This window comes from Ursus americanus, chromosome 5, assembly GCF_024610735.1.
Source record: "Ursus americanus isolate L20-20 chromosome 5, mUrsAme1.1.p, whole genome shotgun sequence".
NCBI lineage: Eukaryota > Metazoa > Chordata > Mammalia > Carnivora > Ursidae > Ursus > Ursus americanus.
Window position 1 is genome coordinate 8,130,342 of NC_142131.1, and position 23,406 is coordinate 8,153,747.

The 23,406-nt window shown below is 34.6% G+C and overlaps 1 protein-coding gene across 4 annotated transcripts in view; it reads right to left on the minus strand.

Annotated features, from left to right (window-relative positions):
• Positions 1-23,406, minus strand: part of LOC123799262 (uncharacterized) — a 1,380,163-nt gene that overhangs the window by 1,223,994 nt on the left and 132,763 nt on the right. For 3 of the 4 annotated variants that reach the window (XR_015724345.1, XR_015724347.1, XM_087861938.1), the window contains exon 3: positions 16,884-16,955. The exons of the other annotated variant lie outside the window; for it this stretch is intronic. The gene's annotated coding sequence lies outside the window, so the exon portion shown is untranslated. The remainder of the gene's footprint in view (positions 1-16,883; positions 16,956-23,406) is intronic. 4 annotated transcript variants of the gene reach the window in all.

Below are 23,406 nucleotides of genomic sequence, written 5' to 3' on the forward strand. Positions count from 1 at the left end.
TTGTAATTTAATGAGTAGTAATCCTATTTAAAAATATGTTGCAGGCAGCAAGGTGCCTGCTGGGAGAAAGTGGCTACGCATGAACAGATCAATATGCATTGTGTGCTTTCAACCATTCAATAATCGATTCACCCTTGTTATAAGAAAATAAATGTCAAAGTCCCCAAAGTTAATTTCTGAAGAAAGCATTTACAAGGCTATCAGATTATTAAAAGTTTCCATGGGTTATCTTCTGTTTATTTATTTGTTATTGAAATCTCTGTGCTGCATCTCACAATATCCCATTCAAAAACTGTAAAGGAAACCTTAAGTAAACTGCTGCAGGAAGATTGGCTGCATTTTCTTACTATCACCAAAGTGTTAAAGGCTTATTTGGACTAAAGCATTTTACAGACTCATCTCTTTTTCCCCCCTCTAGTCTTACTTTTAAATATACCAGCTGCATTTAATAAGCTATCAAATAAGGCTTTCAGCAGGCTTAACCATGAGATGTCAGATCTTCTGCTTCATGTGTTATTCAGTAATTTTCAATTTCTCAAAATTTGTGCATTAAAAGAAGATAAGGTATTCCTTTAGATTAGTCAGAATTTTCAAAAGTCTTAGTTATATGCCATGGGCTTTCAACATTTCTCTGTTGCCATAGAAATGGGTTTATGAAGGACTGAATCTGTGCAGCATAATCATAAACATTAAATTGGCATATAAAAGCATTCCAGCCTAGCATCTCTACTGTCTATGCTAATGGTTTCGCTGCTTTTATAGCAGTATCTTACCAGGCTGTAATTCATTCAGGAAGCCCTAAACACTATCTTTCATTGAACTGGAATTCAGAGGAGTCTCTTATACATTGTGTACCATTTTTCTGTTAGCTAGCTGATCCCTCAGCACATTGTATTGCCACAGCAATGAATTCTCCGGATTAGAAATCAAACCAGAAAACTATATACGTCAGAGCACCAAAGGCAGTGTATAAGTCTGACTCATTTGACTTCAATTAGGTGGATAATGTGAGTAGTAAACGAGATTCATTTCCTTGGATCCCAAATGCATTGTCATTTAAAATAAATTGATTAGAAGTTCACTTTAGTGAATAAATATATGTGGTCATTCAAGTTATCAAACTTGATTTCCCCAAATCTTTTTCTAAGAAAGTTACTCATAACTTTAAGTTACATGATACTTATGAATGAAGCCGAACATGTTTAGGGCTTCTCTTAATTAATAATAAATCCATCTTCCCATTAAACCAGTCCAAAAAAAAATAAAAACTCGAGCTAGTCATCTATGTAGCTTTAGGAAAGTTATATTCTTATACTTGTTCATCTGCTATAAAGTTCAATCAGGATTCCCAACCCTTCTATTTTAATGGCTCAAAACTTTGATTTTAACTCCCTCTAGATCAAGAAAGCAGATGTTCTCTCCTGCTATCTACCTAAACTGAAGTTAATTAAATTCTTTCTTGTAACTAAAACTAGCAAGAATCTAAAATTAACAGCTACTTTAATTCTTCTGTGTGTCATCTTTCATTGTAATCTGCTTTTAGAATAGGCACTGTTCAGCAACTTTTCACTTGGCTATGGAGAACTAGTTTCATTTGAGCTGATGTCAGTGCTGTTACTTTTATTCTTACAAAGGTCAAGTCACTTCCACAATCCTCAAAGGAAACACTAAACTCAACTCATCCTAACCAGGCAAAGAGAATGCACAGGCCATTTGTCAACATAATCAAGTGTGACTGTTTCCCTCACACTTTGGTTGTAAAGCAGGGTCAAGAAAAATAAGACCTTGTGATTATTTGTTGGTTTTGCAACCTAGCATCTATCCCCACTTCTACCATAATGATGCCACTACTCTCATTCTATTTGGATCTGGTGAGACTGAATCCATCCCCACAAATGAAATGCATAACTTATGCTTAGCTACTTAGGATTTTCCACTGCTCAACCACAGGACTGGTTCAGGGAGGGCACAAGATTCACATTAAACCAGTTATGTCAACAGATCTCAAACTAGAAAGCAAGCTCTCTTTCCCCTGAAACTGATTTTGTGATGATAGGAATTTGATGTTCTCACGGGATTAAAGCCAACACAGTGGAAAAACTAGAGCTAAAAGATGGGAGAAAATCAATTCTAATGATAATGTTTCTGCCCATGAAGACAGCTGTATACCAGGACTTTTCAGTAAGGTGAATCTCTTTGCTTCAGCCAGATTGGGTCAGAATTTCTTTCAAAGAAATAGTAGGAATGCATTTGGGCCTCACAGTTGGAAAACACAAAGTTCTTGAACTCTACTCTGGTAAAGATAGAGACATCATCCATCAGATGCAAAACATCACTTTTGACACAAGAGTGAGAAGTAAAGTATCACAATATTCAGTTAATAAAAAGAAAAGGAAAAAAAGATGTCTATCAGAGCAATTTAACTGCTTTCTTAGTTTTCAGTCAATTCCTTTTCCCCCCAGAGTCTAAACACTTTCTAAAATACAAGTTATAAGTAATATAAATTTTATCTAAATACTGAATAAACTTATTTACCATTAACTGTGGGTCCACTAAGTTCTCTGTCTGTGAAAAAGAGTTGATGAGACAAACCCCAGCAGTGAAGGGGATTTTGCATTCAGGCAGGAAATAAGGCAAAGAATAAAACAGAAGACATTCTATTCATGGTTCCTGATTGTTTTAAAATAAAGTTAAATGCAATAAACCAAAGTATAAAAATAGTATTAGAGAATTTTAGAATTAACTAGTAAAGCTGATTCCCCCACATCTTTTGTTCCATTAGCAAGCCCTGATATATAGTTAAGGTTGGGCACAAGTTTTGTTTCACCTAGGCCAATATGATGCTTCTCCTGTGCACTGCTTAGAACATTCAGTTTCTCTTCTAGCCATCTTACATCCAGTGTCATGTTCACTACTCATATTTTTATCAGGACCAAAAGTACCACCAATATTAGTTAAGGTCACAACTTGAATTCATATCAAAATTTCCTTTTAAATGTATAACAAAATGCCACATTAGCATGAATCAAGAAAAGTCACAACTTTCAACCCATGTAAAATACATCTCTTTCAGTACTAGCTCACCAGAAAACACGTAAAATGTCTCCTTAGAAATGTCTACCCAGGGGTGCCTGGGTGGCTTAATTGGTTAAGCATCTGCCTTCAGCTCAGGTCATGATCCCAGGGTCCTGGGATCAACCCCTACATCAGATTCCTTGCTCAGGGAAGAACCTGCTTCTCCTTCTCCCTCTGCCGTTCCCCCTGCTTATGCTCTATCAAATAAATAAATAAAAAGTTAAAAGAAGTTTTTTAGAAATGTCTACCCAGATTATAAATAATATAGGCAAGCTTTTCTTAACCCAAATTTCTTCCATTGTCTTCCTTAATCTCTCTGCCCTTGAGAACAGTGTATCCTTCCCCCTCCGAAAAAATTTGTTTTTTAACTATGTGCATATCACACATAAGCTATTTCCACTAATGAAGATAAAATATAATACTTAAGAGCTTTTAAATTCAGATAGATCTATTTTGCTTTTCAAAGATGGGAACATGAATTCATCTCTCTGAGGCTCAGTCTCTTTATCCATGAAGAGAGCATAATAATAACTGACCTAATTGGTTGGGGAAAAAAATGAAGTAAAATATATAAAGTGCATTAGAAAGTACTCACATATAGTGAGCCCAACAAATGATGGCTAAAAGGTAAATATGCCAAACTAATGCACTATCTTAGAAGAGAGAAATTTTAGCCTAGAATTAAAAATCCTTTGTGTTATATAAATTATATATTAGTATTGGTTGCCTATTACTGCTGTGGAAAATTAGCAGAAATGTAATGGCTTAAAACAACACAAATTTATTATCTTTAAGTTCTGAAGGTCAGAGGTCTCACTGGACTACCACCAAGACATTAACAGGACTGCATTCTTCTGGAAGCTCTAGGGGAGAATCCTTTCCTTTTCTAGCTTCAACAGGCTGCCTGTGCTCCTTGACTTATGCCTTCTTTCTCCATTTCTAAAACAAGCAGAATAGAATCTTCAAAAATTTCTCTAATTCTGATTCCTCTTCTGCTTCCTTGTTATAGTTTGAAGAATCCCTGTGATCATATTCAGCCCACTGGATAATCCACAGTAACCTCTATATTTTAAGGTGAACTGATTACCAACCTTAATTTCATCTGCACCCTTAACTCTTCCTTCCCATATAATATAACATATCTATAGGTTCTGTGTATTAGAACACAAGCATCTTTGAGGAGCCATTATTCTGCCTACCACACATCTATTCTTAAATTTATTCTTTGCATTGCAAAAATAACAATTCCCACAATTCACCTTAAATCATTACATTATTCATGTTTCCTAGTGTCCCAGAAAACACACGTACCCTGGACTCCTACAGTAATTAAGTTCAAATTTGTAATTATTCATTATTCATAAATTTACCTTCATGGATGATTTGAAAATATAAAATCATGCTACAGAAGATTGCCAAAACAATTTAATCACATAAAGTATAATTTGAATCAATGTTTTAAAATGCTATGGATCAGAGATCATAGATTTAAAAGGAACCTTAAGTTTCTTGTACTCAAAAGGTATTGTATGGTTAAATTCTTCAACTTTGACAAGATTTTTCCTAAGCCATGCTTTTATGTACTAGTTCTCTGATTTCCTGCATAACACATACCTACAATGTATTTGGAACATAAAACTCAAAAGTCAAACAACACACTTGGAGATAATAACAGTGTGATGTGTGGGGAGATGAGGGGTAAAGCTGAGAGAAGAAACATTCTCAAAGAGAATCTATAAATCTAGGATTCTTGGTGCTGAAAAACTTCACTCAAATTAGAGTTTTAAATGATTTGAATACTTTTGGCATTCTTGGAGAACTAAGTCATGGTTTTGTGTGTGTGTGTGTGTGTGTGTGTGTGTGTGTGTGTGTGTGTGTGTTTAATCACCTGGGAAGATAAACTTAATGAATGATGAATGGTTTTAGTCTTCTGCAATAAATTTAATGTAGAAGTCCAGGGTTGAATCATTTTCTGGGTGAGAGAGCAATATTCATAAAATCCCTATTTATGTTGCAAAGAATGGACACTTTGGTCTTACCCAAGTTACTTAGGAGTGGGCAATGGTGAGAATCTTCACAACAGAGAAGAGTAGGGTTGCTAAATGTATCATACCAGTTAAATTTGAATTTCACAGAAGTTACACATTTTTAGAAGTATGTTCAAAATATTTCATAGGATATACTTATACTAAAAAGTATTCTTTGCTTTCTAATTTCATGAGAAATTTGAATTTAACACTCAAGCTCTCAGGTATAGCTATCAGATATATCTGCTAATTTCTAATTCTCAGAGGTAATGACCTCACCATAGCTCTTTTGAAAAACTGAGGGAAACAGATGTCTTTCCCAGACTATCATTAACAGGTACATCTTAAAAAGCCAATCAAATTCTTCCTAAAAAGGAGAGTGGTATACATGTATTGAGTCTAAAAGCCAAGGACCAGAGGGGAGGGGGGCGGGGGATTGGGCTGGGCCGGTGATGGGTATTAAGGAGGGCATGTATTGCATGGAGCACTGGGTGTTATACGCAAACAATGAATCATGGAACACTACATCAAAAACTAAGGATGTACTGTATGGTGACTAACACAACATAATAAAAAACTTAAAAAAAATAAAAAAATAAAAATAAAACACACAGAAAAAATAAAAAAATAAAATAAAATAAAATAAAAGCCAAGGACCAGTGGAAGAGCCAAGATAAGTGCCAAAAAATGTTAGAATTTAGGTAACAAATAGATTAAAGAGAACTCTCCTGCTCTTCTGAGTATATGTGAATATGTGCATAGTTTAATACAGATTGCCTAAAAGAGTGATTTTTATAATTAATTTTAAGGGTCATACACCCATTTTACAGACTGATAAAATGTCTGTGAACATAATTTTGTAATTTTGTATAATTTTCAAAGGATTCAGGGGCCTGTGAAAATCCATAAAATTTTAATTATAATCTTTTGTCATATCTGTTGAAATATATTCTCAGAATATTAAATTTTGAAATAGACATACTTATCAATTCTCCATTTATGTCTAATATTTTTAATGTCTTGTTTAATAAATATTTTCCTACAAAAAAGTATAAGATCCACCCATAATCTCCTCTAATGTTTAAAAATTTAATGTTTTACATTAGTTCTATAACTTACACAATTCCTTTTTGTACCTAGTGCAGTAATGTTTCTTTTTCACATGAAAATAAATTGTATTAACACCATTTATTGAATAATTTGCCTCTCTTCCTTTATTTCACATCAAATACATCAAATTTCCATGAGTTCCACGAGTTGTTTCTGAGTTCCTAGTCTATTTTATCAACTAATCTCTGTCTTCTTACCTTGTCTTATTGACCTATTATTGGACCATCACTCTTCCACAGAAATTTTTAAATCATTTTGTAAATTTACACAGAAGAAATTATTTTTGGACTATAACTGGTACTGCATTTAATGTAGAGTGTGATTTGAAGGAAAACTGTCACCTTTATAAAATATGTATTCTCATTAATAATCATAACACATTTCTCCAGTTCTCAAGTTTTATTTTATCCCTTTTTGCAATTTTCTTCTATTTTTTTCAATATTTATACTATATCCAGCAACTTTATGAAACTCTCTTAATCTTTCTAACTTTTTATCTATTTTTCTTGATTTTGCATCTGGTACCTTTGTCTTTCTTTCATTTCCTTAAACCATTTATTTTTGATGACTTAGTCTATTGTCCTGGTTCTCTAGTACAATATCAAATAGGAGATATAATGTAGGAATCACTACCTTGTTCCTGGCTTCAATAAAAATTATTAAGGTATAACTTTATTACTCATTCCTCACATTTCCATGGACTTCCAAGTTTACGATACCATGTGGCTATTGCCACTACTTTATCAAACTGGTAAGTTTAGGATAAGGAACTAAGCATGCTCTAGTCACCCCCTTCCGGGGTACTTTTCCTCAAAACCACTTACCCTTTGGAATCCTGGGTTCTTTTTTTTTTTTTTTTTTAGATTTTATTTATTTATTTGAGAGAGAGAAAGGCAGCCAGCGAGAGACGGAACACAAGCAGGAGGAGTGGGAGAAGAAGAAGCAGGCTCCCAGCGGAGCAGGGAGCCTGATGCGGGGCTCGATCCCAGGACTCCAGGATCACACCCTGAGCTGAAGCAGATGTCTAACGACTGAGCCACCCAGATGCTCTGAGGAATCCTGGGTTCTGTGGTCATCTATGCAGTACTCACATTGAGACAAGCAGAGGAAGGCTTCCATTTGGGAAACAAGTTCAAAACAGGAGAAAAGAACTAGAAAGCCAATGTGGCTGCATATACAAATCAAGTTCTCTAAGAATCCTTGTCAATAATAAAGCTGTTATATTTTATTCTTACATTTCTTCTTCTTATACCAACTTATCATTTATTTTCAAAAGTAGAAGAAATAAAAGAGTTGTTTTCATGACCCAAAAGTAACATTGTACTATTTATTCACCACTAATTACACTTTTAAATGATGTTAATGCATAATTTTGTCAGATTAAGAATGTTCCCTTCTATTCCTAATCTGTTAGATTTTCATCATGAACAAATGTTGAATTTTATCAAATTGTTTCCTACATCAATTGAAGGGTACACTTCTTTGTTCTATCTTACTCTGTATAGAAAATTACCTTGATCTGTGGAATTATTCTTGCATCCCTGGTATTAACACCTATATAAAAGGAGATAGCCAATAACAGGAACAGTTTGTTCAAGATAAGATTTATTCCTTTTCCAGCTTTTGAATAAAATTATTTGTAAAATTCTTCAGGCCTGGTACTCCTTTCAGATGGCTGGTTCCTACTACTACTTCAGTATACAGTGGGACCATTAATTATACATTTACATCTGGAAAACCTTACATTTCATGTGAATTTTTGGCTTTGTTGTTTCTTTTTAAACGTCCTACCTTATATTTATGTTCTATTTAAAACAGACTTCATTTAAATTTTTATTCTTCATCTGCCTCGGCACAGTTGCAGCTATTTTGCTAGTCTTTCAAGGAAGATACTCTTACTTTGTTTGCTCATTTTTCACTCAGTTGAGTGTTTTCTATTTTATTAAATCTTGAATCCTAATAATTCTTCACCAGAAGACTCCAAAAGGATGTTCTGTAGAATAAAATCTAAATATAAAATTTATAGTAGAATAATAAAATGACATGAATACCAAGAAGTTTCATGTTAGAAGGGATTAAGATTCAGTCAACTGATGATCTAAACAATAGTCTGTTTCTCAATTAAGATAAATAGTAAGTAGGAGATTAATAAGAGATAAGTAATAACTAGTAAAAGTAGAGGGTTAAAATTGACATTTTACATTCATATACTGAGTCAATAAAACAGGAAATAATCAACTAATTATTTAGAATAACAGACATTCAGAATTTGACCTGAAGCTAAACATTTCCTGGATCTCCATCAAAGAAATAGGCAGTCTACCAATATGATTGAAGCATACATCAGATTTCATTATTGTGTTCATGGATTGACATTCCTCTTTGAAAGACAAAGATTTGGAAATATAAACACCGAAGTTTAATAGTAATTGTTAATGGGCTTTAGAATTTCAAGTTAATTTTTACTTCATGTTATATATATTCTTAAAGAAACAGTATACATATATATATGTGTGTCTATGTCTATATATGTGTGTGAATATATATATATGTAAAGAAATAGCATATACACACACACACACATGATACATATATATAAACTGGTTTTTTTACTAATTGGATGAGCCACAATGAAACGGGATTATTTCATAATAAAAAGTAATAAGATATTTCTACTATGAATTGTAAACCCTTATTTATTTGTTGGTTTGGTTGTTTTTGGTCCTCTCCCCCGAGTTAATATTATATTCTTCTGGTCCAAATTACATTTGGATGCAATATTTTCAATTCATGTGGTTGGCGGAATAATGTCTCCATCAGTGATATCCACATCCTAATCCCTGAAACCTATGAATATGTTATCTTCCATTATAACCAGGACTTTCAAGATGTGATCTTGAGTTAGGGATTATTCTGGATTATCCAGGTGAACCCACAGTAATCACAGAGGTTCATCAGGACAGGACAATCAGAGAAGGAGATGTGACAACAGAAGTTCAGAGAAAAAGACAGAAAGAGATTTCAAGATACTACCCTGATGGCTTTGAAAATGGAGGAAGGGACTAAGAAGCAAGGAGTGCAGGCTGACTCTAGAAGCTGAAAAGGCAAAGACACAGCTTCTCCTGTAGAGCCTCCAAAAGGAATGTAACCTGTTGACACCTTGATTTTGGGACTGCTGACCTCAGAATTGTAACATAATAAATTTGTGTTAAGCCACCAAGTTTCTGGCAATCTGTTAGAGCAGCAATGGGGCACCAACAGCAACCACAATACCAGACATATAAAGATTATCAAATTTCTTCACATTCTTTAAATCAAAGAAATTTTGACTATGAATCTGTCTCTCAGCTAAATGGGCATGAAATTCAACATCTGTCATTCTTGCTCCCCAGTATCCCACCTCACAGGATGGTTCATGGTACCCTATGAGAACACTGACAGACCAAATGCTGGTGAGAATGTGAAACAACAGGAACTCTCATATATGGCTGGTTGGAATATAACATGGTAGAGCCACTATCAAGGACAATTTGGAAGTTTCTTACAAAATTAGTCATATGTTTGGTATTTCCCCAAAGGAGTTGCAAACTTATGTCAACAGAAAAACATGCTCATGAATATTTATAGCAGTTTTACTTACAATTGTCAAAACTTGGAAGCATCCAAAATGTCCTTCATTAGGTGAATGGATAAATAAACTGAGGTACATATAGACAATGGAAAATTATCCAGCGCTTAAAGGAAATGAGCTATTAAACCATGAAAAGACATGGAGGAAACTTAAATGCATATTATTAAGTGAAAGAAGCCCATCTGAAAAAGCTATAAACTGATGATTCCGAATATATAATATTCTGAAAAAGGAGATAGTAAAAAATCAGTGATTACCTGGGCTTTGGAGAGGAGGGGATGAATAGATAGACCACAGAGGATTTTTAGCATAGTAAAAATATTATGTATATAAACACATAGATATTTTCAATATGGCAATTTCTCTAATACATAAAATTCTATTAGAGAATTTCCTGTACAACATGGCAGATTTTACACATGTATTTATGTTTACTCCCTTCTGAGCCCCTACCAAAATGATGATAACAAGATAATAAAGAGTTTTAAACCACAAGGAAAATAAACTGAGGAAACAGTAGGCAATATATGTCAACAAATGTTGGTATGTGGAAAGGAAGTGAATGAGTTGTAACATACTTAATTGAGTGCAGAAAACTAAAATGTAAGCATATGCAGTGGGGCTCACCAGTGAGATAAAGTCAGTTTATGCTGCAGAATTCTGGAGAACCTTAGGAAGCTTCTGCAAGTGTAGAATTTGGTGAGTAGTAGGCAAAAAGCCAGAAGTGTATATAGCACAATGCTTTCCCTCAGACAACCCCTCTCCTCAATCCCAGACTCCTACCCTAGACAACCAGACAACTATTCCCTTTATAAAGGGATGGAGAGCTTCAGTCCTTAAAGAATTTGACTAGAGAGGCTAAAAACTTGGTGAAGGCAGAGGTGAGGAGAATAAAGTTAAATTCTATTACTAAAATAGAGAATAAAGTTAAATTCTATGTACTGAACAATGAGTTTCCAGCCCTCTCTCCCACCTAAACCTTCATCATGCTAGCTGCCAGACACTCTAGCAATAGAATGATTAACCTCTGGAGAAAACGATCAGAAAAGAGGCCAACGAGACATTTAGGGGCCCCACAACGAATCTCAGGATCTGTGTTAGATCTACTTTTTAAAAATAACACTTACTCCACACATGCGTACCGTAAAGTTTTCCATCAGTTTTTCAGTCCTCACTCCTACATTTGAATGGTTGCCAAGAATAAAAGAGATTTGGAAAAAAGCCTCCAACATGAAAAAGAGACGGCAGATAAAAGGAACATAGCAAAAACAGAGACAATATGAGATTTAAAAAAAATTTATTTGAGAGATAAAAGAAGTTATTTCATCCTCAAAATAAGAAAAAGGTGCCGTTTTTTTTAAAATGGGGTATAAAAAACAAAGAGCATATGGAAATGTTAGAACAGAATAGATGAAATACAAGTTTTGATAGAAACTTTGAAAGATTTAATCAAGTCTACTTTGCAAAAAGAGAACAAAAAAAAAGAAAGAAAGAAAAAGAGAGTTGGAACATAAGAAGGAAAGGATAGGAGAATTAGAAGGTTGGAGCAAGAAGTCAAACATTTACTTAGCAAGAGATCTAGGTTAAAAAAAAAAGGAGGAAGGGAATTTTATAAGAAATAATATTTCCCACAACTGAAGGGCACAATGGATTGAAAAAGTACCACGTTATGGCACATTATCATGAAATTCTAGAACATTTGGGTTAAAGTGTTTCCATAGAAAAAATTAAAAGATTATACACAAAGGATTGAGATACAACATAACACAGCAATTCTCAACATCGGCAGAGGGAAATGCCTTAAAATTCTGAGGAAAACATTTCAAACTATGATTTTATAACCAACCAAACTATCAAGCAAGCGGGAGAGGAATGAAAATACTGTTAAACATGCAAGCTTTACATCCTTCACATGCTTTCTGCAACCTACTAGAAAAGAGCTCCTACGCTAAAATGATGTAGAGAACCCAGAGCAATGAAAACCTAAAATCCAGGAAAACACAGAGAGAGGAAAGGAATATTGCAATAACGGTAAAGAGAAGAACCAGAGCAAGAGTCATGCATCAGGCCTGGGGAACAACTAGTGAAGTTTCAAACATGCAGATAAGGTGTCCAAGGAAGCTCAGGGTTACTGCACTGTACACCTTGGTTGGAAGAGACATAGTCTGTGTAAGTGCACACCCTGGAATTGTGTAGCACAAGTCACCTTATGCCTGCAGTGAGCATGGGAGGGCTCCAAGTCAGATGTCTCCTGGTTAAAAAAAAAAAAAAGAAATTGACAGATTATCTGATATATTTTACTGTGTGGGTAAAGGTCCTAAGAGGGGTTTCACAGTTCCATGGAAGAGTTTGAAAGAAATTAGAGAGAAAATGTAAAAAGGCAATTTTCAAAAAAATGTATAATACCAAAAAGGTAGTAGATTATGCCACCTGACATATCAGTTAACAGTATTTATATAATCCTTAACACAAAAACTGAATATTTATTGAATCAAATATTATGATGTACCATTGTTGGGGCAATATTAGAAGAAAAAGAACATACACATACATAAACCACTTAATATAGAAATATGGGGTGGATATCAGGAATAAAACAGCTGAAAGTGTTCAATGTAGTTCCTCCAGGAACAGAGCCTATGGTGTGGTACAAAAGAAAACTCATCCTAAGCCTTATTTTATAAATCCATCTTACTTTTTTTAGTAAGTAGATATTACTACTTCAATTTTAAAAATACACTTGGAAAACGTGAGTGTCAGACATCAAATGCCAACTGTTTCTGCTTTGATTGCAGATTGTACAAGTATTATTTTAATCTGTTGATATTGCTTTCATGATACGATCTGTGACATGGTACAAATTAGATCTAGTAGAGATTCATGATGAGGAAGCTATTTTTCTCGAATCCTAAATGCATCTTTTATTTTGTCTTTGTCAATTTCTTTTAGAAAAAAATCAAAAATAAATAGGACTGATTACAGTCTATTAAGAACAGATGGATAATGTTCCCATTAGGCAGTGGATCAAATGGACATAATTTTTCCCTCCCTTTTTATGTCCATCATCTGCAATGGATACTAGAACAGACAAATATGCATATTCATAATATATAGATTGAAAAAAACAAACATTTCTAGACTACAGATTCAAAATCAAAAAGAAGGAATTTTATTTTCCTTCCAGGAACAATAGACAAATGACAAAGCAATCTTCACAGTTCTTAATGAGATCCCAAGGTAATCGTGATGGTCTCAAAAGTAAAATAGTTGAATAACTGAATTTAAACTAAATGCTTTTCCTAGACCCTTCTAGTTGTTTTTAACTAAGAGTGTGGCATACAGAATACTGGACAACAGAAGAATAATGCATTTTCGCATTCTGGGGAACATCACGATTTATTATCAGGAGTACAGCACTGATTAATGATATCACAATGAATACCAAAAGGCAGCAAGAAGAGATTTGTCGCTTATTATAAAGTGTAGTCACATTTGTTTTAGTTCCTTGCTGAGGGTCCAAAGAACCAAAGTCATTACTTTATGAATGAAATATTACATGCCAGATATTAATAATAGGGCATCTGAAGCTCCCCAGTTCCCCTGGATTATCATCTATGCATACAATTTTGGAAGGGAAGTGAGTGAATTGTTTAGGGCTTTGGAATACTTGAGAGTGATAGCATTGCCTAGAGCAAGACACTGGCCCCTTCAGGCCACAAGGTAATTGTGTAACTGGCAAAGTCCCTCAGCTCTAACCTGAATTCCTCTCGATCCCAGAATTATTTTGCTCCCTGCTGTCAATGAGCCAAGGGGTAATTTTGTTATGAATATATATTAATTTCCATTTTCCATGTGACTCATTTTTTGATGCATTAAATCATATACCTAAATTTCATCAATTAATTTTATCTACCAGGGTGCTTCACTGTCTATTTCAAGGACATAAACTTGAATCAGTCACAGGTAACTGCAGGTTACAGACGCTGCAAACAGCTAAACTTAAGGAGGATTGTTGCCTGCCGTCATCCAACAGCTGGTACTAATGTCAGTTTTCGTTTTAAGTGTCTGATATATGTAGCTCTGTTTGACAGGAACCTGAAATGAAATGCAATTTTGTGTGGTTAAAAGATGTAGCTGTGCTTCTAGCCCACATACCCTCAATTGGGTTTTTTATTAAGTTTTGAAAGTGTTCATTTGTTTCTAGTCTGTGTCCTGTTTGACTTTATAGATGGTTGATCTACTACATTTTGTTTCTTATTATTTGTAGATCTCTCTCTCTCTCGGTCATGTGCGTGTGCAGGCACATGCATACACACACACACACACACGCACCTACACACATGATTTGCAATGCTAGCATTAACCAGATTTCTAGGAAACCTATTTCAAAATGTTTATTTTCTAGTCCCACTAAAGGTAAAATTTCAGAGCCGTTTATAAACTTAGTTAGTGAAACTTTGTTTTTGTAAATATGGTGCAAAGTCATATGGTTAAATCCCCACTTTTTGTTTTGTAATCTTAAACCAAATTCCTCCCAACATCAGCCACATATAATCACAAAAAAATAAGACTTCAGAGTTTTTAACCACTCATAATAAAATATAAATGTATAGCATATTTTTAGGAAATAATCAGCAAAGAAATGAAATGATCATCCATTGGCCAGAAATAGCAGAATTCTCTATAGGGCATCATGAAATTGAGTATTGGTTGTTACAAACACTGGGCTCAGGTAATTTCCATGATCTTAGTCCTATTAAATGCCGCACCAATAAAAAAGCTATTTTTTGATGATAAGGAAATCTTCCAGTCTGTGACAGTACTTGCGACAGAAATTGGCATTCACCCCTGAGAACTTAAGATCCTGCTGCCCCACCTAATCCTAGAGAACTGCTCATCCTAAATTGAATCTGCTAATGGCAGCTTTTATGCTCAGAGGTAATAGGGATACATGCTTTGGACCATCTTCACCCCAATCCATCTGAATTTGACAGGAAGATGTGACCCAGTGTTTGAATATGTCTCAATCTGCTTCTTCTTGCTACTTCCTTTATACACTGGAAGTACACTGTCCTTTCTGTTTCATGTAGATTATGGATGCAAAGTAGGAAACACATGTGCATGTACATGCATACACACACACACACACACACACACACACACACACACACACACACAAGTATATCACTCTGCTAATCTCAGATAATAGAGAGTAGAATGTGGAGATATGTAAACAAGGCCAGGCATCTGCCAGAACAAACTTCCAATTCTACAGAGCCCATTCTCTTGGTTGTGGATTTATTAAGAGGTAGGTAGAATGGTAAATGGGCACTTTACCCACTCCCTCTTATTTGTCACTAATTAGATGATAAAAGAGAGGCTCCATTACTGTATGGTGACTAATATAACAAAATAAAAACTATTTTAAAAAAAGAGAGAGAGAGAGGCTCCATAAGTGAGTCATGGTTACCAAGTAGAATGGATGACAGTCCATATGGTGTAATGTGAAGGGCACCATAAATTTGTGAGGGAATTAGTACCTGCTGAAAGATAACTCACAGAATATAAGCGCAAGAGGGAGCCTTAAATTTAACGTGGTCAAACCCACCATCTGATAGTTTAATTCCTTCTAGAATTCCCTGTCAGTAGTTGTTTACCATCTTCTTAAAAATCTCCCATAAAGTTGTGGGGGCTGAAATTGAAATACAGAGGGTTTAGGATTAATGAGAAATACAGAAGTTGAGACAAATTCAAGAATGGGGTAAGAGGAAAAGAGAGAAGAGATAACTTAAGGTAGAAAAACAAGGGAGTTCACAACTTTCTGAAGAAGACCTTATTCTCTGAAGATTCTAGTTGTTAGTTCAATTTGAAACAAATTTGATCTCTTTGTTACTTCATTCTATACACACTTACCGAATACCTAGTATTTGCTAGGATTTGGGGATACAGAAACAATCAATACATGGTTTCTCTCCCTTTTAAGGAGCTTAGACTCTGGCTGAAACAAATGCTGCCTTAAAAAAAAAAAGTCATCTTGCAACATGAGTGTTAAGTGCTAAAACAAAGTATTCCTGGAATATTAAGGGAGTTCCCTACTGGGATGATTTTACAGAGGAGATGAATATTTGAGTTGGAATATTTGAGTAGGACTTTGCTAGTGGACAAAGCGGATGGATCAGATAGGTGGGAAGCTGATGCAATCCCAAATGATATGATCAAAAGTATAAAGTCTATGACATGATTACTGAGTAGTCAGAAGTGAAATGTGGCTGAATAAGAAAAAGATAGGGAAGGATGCTGGGAAGGTAGTGGAAGCCCCATGCAGAAGAATACAGTGTACTAAGGAAATTCAACTTGACCAAGCAAAAATTCTGCTTCCTACTCAGAATTGGGGATTCTGAGTTAAAATAAGCAGCAAAAGACAGTTACTTGGACCAAAGCACTTACAGTAGACAAGGTCTTGGACTATCAGGAGCAGTAATTGGTCAAATAACTGAAAAATTATGAAATTAAAGAAAAAGTATGTAAACAAAGAAAAACTATGCAACATCTTAAATATTTCATTTTACGTGAAAAATAAACCACACTCATTATATAATATTTTGGTGAGGACAAGGCTTTTTTCTTAACTAATATACAGATCTGCTGATTTTAATTCCCCTTTTTCCTTCTTTCATTAATCATATATATAAATCATTATATGCAATTTCTACTTAACATCTTTTAATCAAGAATTTTAAAATTCTATCAAAAAACAAATTCCTACATTTTAATAACTTATCCTCCAATTGTTTGTATCAGGCTTGCTCACACCTAGTTTGACAGCAAACACAGTATTTTTAGCAATTCACCTTTATCAAGCCTTTCCAGAGCATTCTAATTAGTTATCATGGAAACAACTCTCTTTTCACACTCACACTACATTAACTCACAGATTATTAAGTAAATTACATAATTATAATAATAATTGACACAATCAGTTTGGGAATACACTGTTGTAAGCATATAAGCCAACCAATAGTATAACTGTAAAAACATACCAAACCATGGAGCAGGCTAGTAGCCTGTTAGCCCTTTGTGTTCAGCGGGACCTGGGCAGAGAGTAGTATGTTCTGTGAACAGAACAGAAAGTATTAGCTATTCTTCTGAGTTGGCTAAGTGTACAGGGAAGAATGGACAATCAGCCTTGAACGCCATTTTCTTATCTGTTCCGTGTGTGTATTTAGACATTTCAAAACCTGGACCAGGCTTTTAATCATGTATTCACATTATGTCCCTATCAGGAGAAGTAGTAATTTCAAAGATTTTATGCTCTAGGGATTTTCAGACATCCTAGAAATGCCTCATTAGATCCCTAAATACAAGAAAAGATATTTAGGTTCAGGTCAGAGGACATGTTGTCCAAAAGAGTTCCTTATCAAGGGAAATAGACTCTCAGTTAAAAATAAAAAGGCATTTATGTAGGATGCACGGCAGGCAATCAGACCTCTAGTGAAGCAGAGACACCCACAACTGTCACTCCTGCAGTACAGAAAGGCTTCACCTCACTCTTGCACCAAATTGTCTCTGAAGTCAAATTTACACTCCAGAGTCCCGTAGGCTGATAAAGCAAGTATAACTACTGGAACTGTAGACTTTATAAAGGCCACAAATTTCATATGTCTTCCAAGTCCAACCCCAACAAGAAAGACAAAGCCTTCACAAACTTAGAATGGATACCAGTGGAAGCTTTTTATGGTAGATGTGACCTCATAATCCTCACATATATTTTCATTAATGGAGGGTACAGAAGCCAAACCATGAAGTTTTGTGACTTGTACATTGGCAAACATCAACTTCAAAATAGTATGAAAAAAGAAGAACCCATATTTCATATTCTTTAGGACCCACGATGCCACTTTTCAAACTTCTGAGTTACTACGGGAAGTGTCTCAATATATTGTTATGAAATAGACTAGGCTTTTTAAACCATTCCATGGGAAGACATAGTTCATTTAAGACTAATCTTGACAATTTCCTTAAGAATAGTATAAGAGAAAGCAAATTATATACACATATATACTGTAACATATATATTAACACAAAACATGTATTCTTTACTCGCCCTCATGTAACCTAAGAATGCAGGAAAACGTTAAGAAGCTAGTTTACTGTATATAAAATAACCATATCAAAAACAGCATTTTAAATCATTTGAAGTCATCAGATAAATGAATAATGATTCTTCACAAAGAAGTGTAGCTGAATTATAAGGAAAAAAATTCAACTTTTCTTGCTGTTCACAGTACTCATGTTAATGATGATGTAAACTATACAATATTTTGGAGAAACCCAAAAGTGACAGTGTACACACATTTTTAAACTGAGGTGTGTAAGCCACTGGACACACTTACAACAAATGTCTAGTATTTAGCACACATAAAGTGAGTGTTCCTATTCTCTATGAATATGATGCCATGATGTAATATTACATATTTAACATAGCATAACACCTGAAACCAATAACAATCAATTGAAGAGGAAAAAATCGGGGCACTGTGTATTTGAGTAAACATTCATTTGAAGGACTCTGTGCTTGTGTTATCATCAGTTAATAGAGCAAATATGTATCTAACATATTGTCTTTTCAGCATAAATGATTATTTTGTTGAAAACCTTTAAACAGAAATGGATACGATTTTGATATAGTAAGTCAATAAGTCATAAAGTAATTATAAACTCACTAACATGAATGTGTCCATATTCTAGAATTGGATAAGTGGCAATACATTATGGAAAATAATTAAATCTCACATGCTGAACAAAAAGTATCACGGATTTGGGTAAAAAAAACTCTGGCCATGACTTTAGGAATACTAATAGAACATCTACTTATCTCTCATGAGTAGGACTATTTTAATTTTAAAAAAGTAACCATATTTAAACTAGTGAAAGCTTTCAGATATGAGCTAAAGCTAGGTTTAATGCCCTACTGCACAGGCTAGCGTTAAGGTCCTTTTGAGTAGAGCCTTTTCTTTTTTTCATTCAGGCCATCCCTAAACCTGGCTCAGTCATGGCACACTTTAAATATTCAACAGCACGGACCAATATTCTGCGGATGCCTCATCTGGAAGTTAATAAATATTAGCTTTCCCATCAAAGGAAAGAAATATTTCAAAGAAAGCAAAAGTGAGTTAATGTTTCTATTCATCATACATGTTTGGAAATCATTAGCTACTAAGAGTATTTTTTTCCCAGTCATACAAATTTTAGCTGGCAAAAAGGAAGGAGTCCTATGGGAATTATTTTAGTAAAGTAAGCAAATTAGTTTAGAGGTAGCATGAAATCCCTGTTGAGATGGGGTAGTAGCCAAATTGGGCAAGATAAGGTAAATAGGGTAAGTAGGAGAAACGAAGATTGCTGCCTTTATCTGCCTGGCTGTGATGTTAAGACCTTATCTCAGTTTTCAAGCAGCGTAGAGTCATAATAAACCAGTATTGTAAAAGATGACCCTCACAGTAATATACTAGTCTCCAGGCAGATGTAAGGTGAAAATAAAGTAGACATGGGAATTGGGAGTTGCAGGCAGAGTCTATTGATAAGAAAAACGAGATTCTTAGGATGTTGTAGCAAAGGTAGAAAAGAATTTTAATGACAAGACAGCATGTTAGAGAAAGCCAAATGCTCAGAGAGTAAAAACAGAAAAGGTTGTTGAATTTGGCAATTAGGATCCTGTGGGTGAATTTAAAGAAAGGGTTTCATAGACTCAAGATAGCAAAGCTAAATAAACAGTGGCTTAGAGTACGTAATTATGAAGAGACCACGATTATTAGTTCTGAATCTCAGATTTTGGCAATGGTGAAAAAAAGTAAGACCTTTGTACCTTTGCAGGTTTCAGAGAAGAAAAGTTTGATGATGAAAAGATTGAAGATGGTATAGATCAAGAAAAGAATGAGTAAGTAGGGTCATCGAGGAGCAAATGGATTGCAGCTAGCCTTTTAAAAAGAGGACAGGACACAACTTCCAAACAAAAGGACACGAGGAAGAAAGGTGAATTATCAAGAGACAGTACTCAGGAGACTTAAAGAGGGAAGATGGTCAAAGGCGTGACTAAAGTGATGGTCTCTATCCTTTTGTGAACCCAGGTAAGGTTATTTGATGATATTGGGGCTGGTGGGATGAGACTAAAGGATTGAAGCAATCAAATTTTAAAAAATTCTTACTAGGAAATTGATAGATGAATAAAAATGCTATTCACGGTGAGTTATAAAGTAAATTAGAGGCCACAGCGAGTCAAATCCACACTTTCTAATGATTCTCTATTGATATCCTATAGCCCCAGGAACATAAAAAAGGATAAACTGACCACGACTGGATCCAGACACAGCAAATGTGGCTAGAGGTTGAAGGCACAGGCAATCCAGGGCATTAGGACTGTATAAAGGTGACTGACAAAAATTCTAAACAAGCAAGGACTCCAGTGCAGTCAGAGGGAATAATGACTGAGGGAAATGAGGAACTGGGCCATTAGAGGTCTCTGTAAGGGCAGAACCCGGGCAATGAGCATGGGAGAGGATCTGAAATAGGGAATGCTGCAATATTACAATGCCAAAAGTACGGCCGCCTGTTCTTCCTAATAATCTCCCTGGAGTCTCATAAACTTTTAAAAAATGGATAAAATAATACAGGAACTTGTGCTGAAAGATAAACAATTGCTTACTAACATTTGAAGTCTCACTGTTTAGCTCTTAGAGCATTTGTAAGGAAGACCTAACCTCATTAAAAAGAGAGACATGGCTGCTACTACCTTTCGAACAGCAGCGAGTGATTAACAGGCATCATCAAAATTAACTATATGTTGAAGGGAAGATTAATAAGCTCACTTCTCTCCTTGTCTAATCTGCTCTCTGGGCATAAATCAGGAAGCTTTGATACAGCATTAATTTTCTTAGAAGTCTAGAATGCTATTTTAGTAAGGTAAGTTTATACTAATTCAATAAACATGTATTGAATGCCTCCTATGTCCTTGGCACACTGTACTAAGAAATCCAAACATCGTAGTCCACAAAACTCTTTCCATACATGTACGTCCTGGAAGATGCTTTAAGGACTGGTAGAGGAGGGAGGGGATCAGCAAAGGAGCAGCTGTGACAAAGGGGTAAGTTAAGGATTAGCAGTAAGGGATATAGTAGGTATGAGAAAGGAAAAGGAGGTAGAAGTCAATAACACCTCAAAAACAGAAATTCAGTTGGAAAGACAGAGGAAAAGGAAACAAAACAGCCAAGCCACAGCTACACTATGAATTAAGAGGAGAATCATAAACTGAGCACAAAAGAATACTGTCAGCTTCGTGATAATGAGGTTGCAGGTAAACATGGTAATAAGCTAACTACACTGGTTTAAGAGGACATGATTGTTAGTATCCAATCTGAAGAAAGTAATTGTTTGTGCTTCAAGAATAATTTATATTATGGTTACTGAGTATATAATCCATATTCATGTTGCTAGAGAGCTTGTGGATAAAAGACAAAGAAAATTACATTGCATTGCATATATACGAGCATGCGTGTGTGTGTGTGTGTGTGTGTGTGTGTGTGTATGAATGACAAACAGGTAAGTAAAGAGTTAATTAATGGAATATGCATATCTCCATGAGTCATTTCTGCATTAGTCAGGATGTTTCGCTTGCAATGAAAGGAAAGCCAAATCAATTCATTAAAGCAAAGGAAAAATGGGGATAGGGGCATTAATTTGCTATTTTCTATGACTGAAAATTTCAGGAAAAGAATGTTAGCTTCAGGCATGGTTAGACCCAGAAGCTCAGACAATATGATCAGTATTTCATCATTTTCCAACACTTAGCACAGCTTCATTTTGCAATAGCTGTATTATAAGCGTGACCTCTCTATATTGTGAATACTGACATTTCCAGCCTTGCACTATCCTAACAGAAAGTAATCTTACAAAGAATATAAATAAGTAAAAAGAGCCTCTTCTACAAGTTCATGCCAAAGTTCTTCTTGGAATTGAATCTCGTGTACCTATTACTTCATGTATCAATCTCTGAACTGCAGCTAGAGATTTAAAGAAAAAAAAAAAAAAAAAAAACAATCCATGAGTTACTCCTAACTCTCTAGATTAGATTAGAATTAGCTCAACCAAACTATATGGACTAAAAGAGGGCAAGGTGGTTCCCAAAAGAAAAACTGAGTCACTATTTTCAAAGTCATATGCTAAATTAGTGTTTCTTAAGCTAGACTGCTGGAGAAAGAAGTATATCAAAATGTAGGTAATGGAAAGAAGATTTTTATGATTATAAATAAGAGATATGGAAAGAAGGAGGAGTATGGATTTAATGAAAACTGAGAACCACAACTCTAAATATATTATTGTCTATGATAAGGATATAACCTATGTTATTTCTAAACCCAAACGTCTAGAAAGCATTTATATGCTGCTTTTTGATCTGACTTTACCAAAAATAACAGGAACTTCACCATGTGTTATTAAACTATTTCCTCCTAAAAATTCCTCACAGAAAAATCAGAAACTGTCCCTATAAACATTCCCTACTCTGTCTAGCTTTTATTAGAGCTTCACATGATAAACGTGCCCTATACAAATAAAATATTTTTATAAAATAAGTAGCACTACATGATGCGATTTGTGCATGTGTGTATGTAAGTATTATTACTTACATTACCTACTTTGACACCTCCCAAATTTCAAATACCTGTTCCCAGACTTTGGATACTATTTAGGATAACATGAAGTAAGTCTAAATTTCTCTCAAAAGTAATATTCCAAGTCTACTTACCATACAATGAACTCTGGGCTTAAAGCCATACTAAACAATAGATTTTAATGAAACTTTACTGTGTTGTTTTACACAAAGACTCGGTAGCACATTAGAATCACATTGTTTATGCATTAAGTTACCTAAGATTTAATTATATAATGTCATATGTTGTTTAGAAAATGTATTAAATCATGCCTTTTATGACTTTGGCCTATTTATGAAGACAAATCACTACAATTCAGCTTGAGAGCATTAAAAACTAACAGTCTCTACCACAACATAGCATATAAAGTGAAAATATATTGCAATGCACTGAAGAAAAGGTATGAAATATGGAAGAAAGGTTGTATAAATGTCAGCCTACAACATATTTTAAAATATGGAACATGCAATTACCTTTAAGAGCTGACTTTTCCTATATTCCATTTTATAACACTAAATAATTGTTTAAAAATCATCATTTAAATTATGGTCATGAAAAAGATGCATAGTAAACTTTAAGACCTTGTTAGAGAGTGTGAAATATAGGAATTTTAACATTGTTCTTTTGTGTTCTCTAGTTCAGCCATTATTTTGGTATTTGGACATTGGACCAGGGTCCTTTTCCAATCCTGGTTTAATTTCATCAATGAAACCATCATAAATACTATTAAATTAACAACTTTTAATAACTTTAGATGTTATAAACTCATGTATATATTTCACATTTAGGTTTGTGAGTCTTATTTTTCTTTATAGTCCTCTCTGTTAGGTAATCTCCAGGCATATTTCTTCCAAGCCAGGCT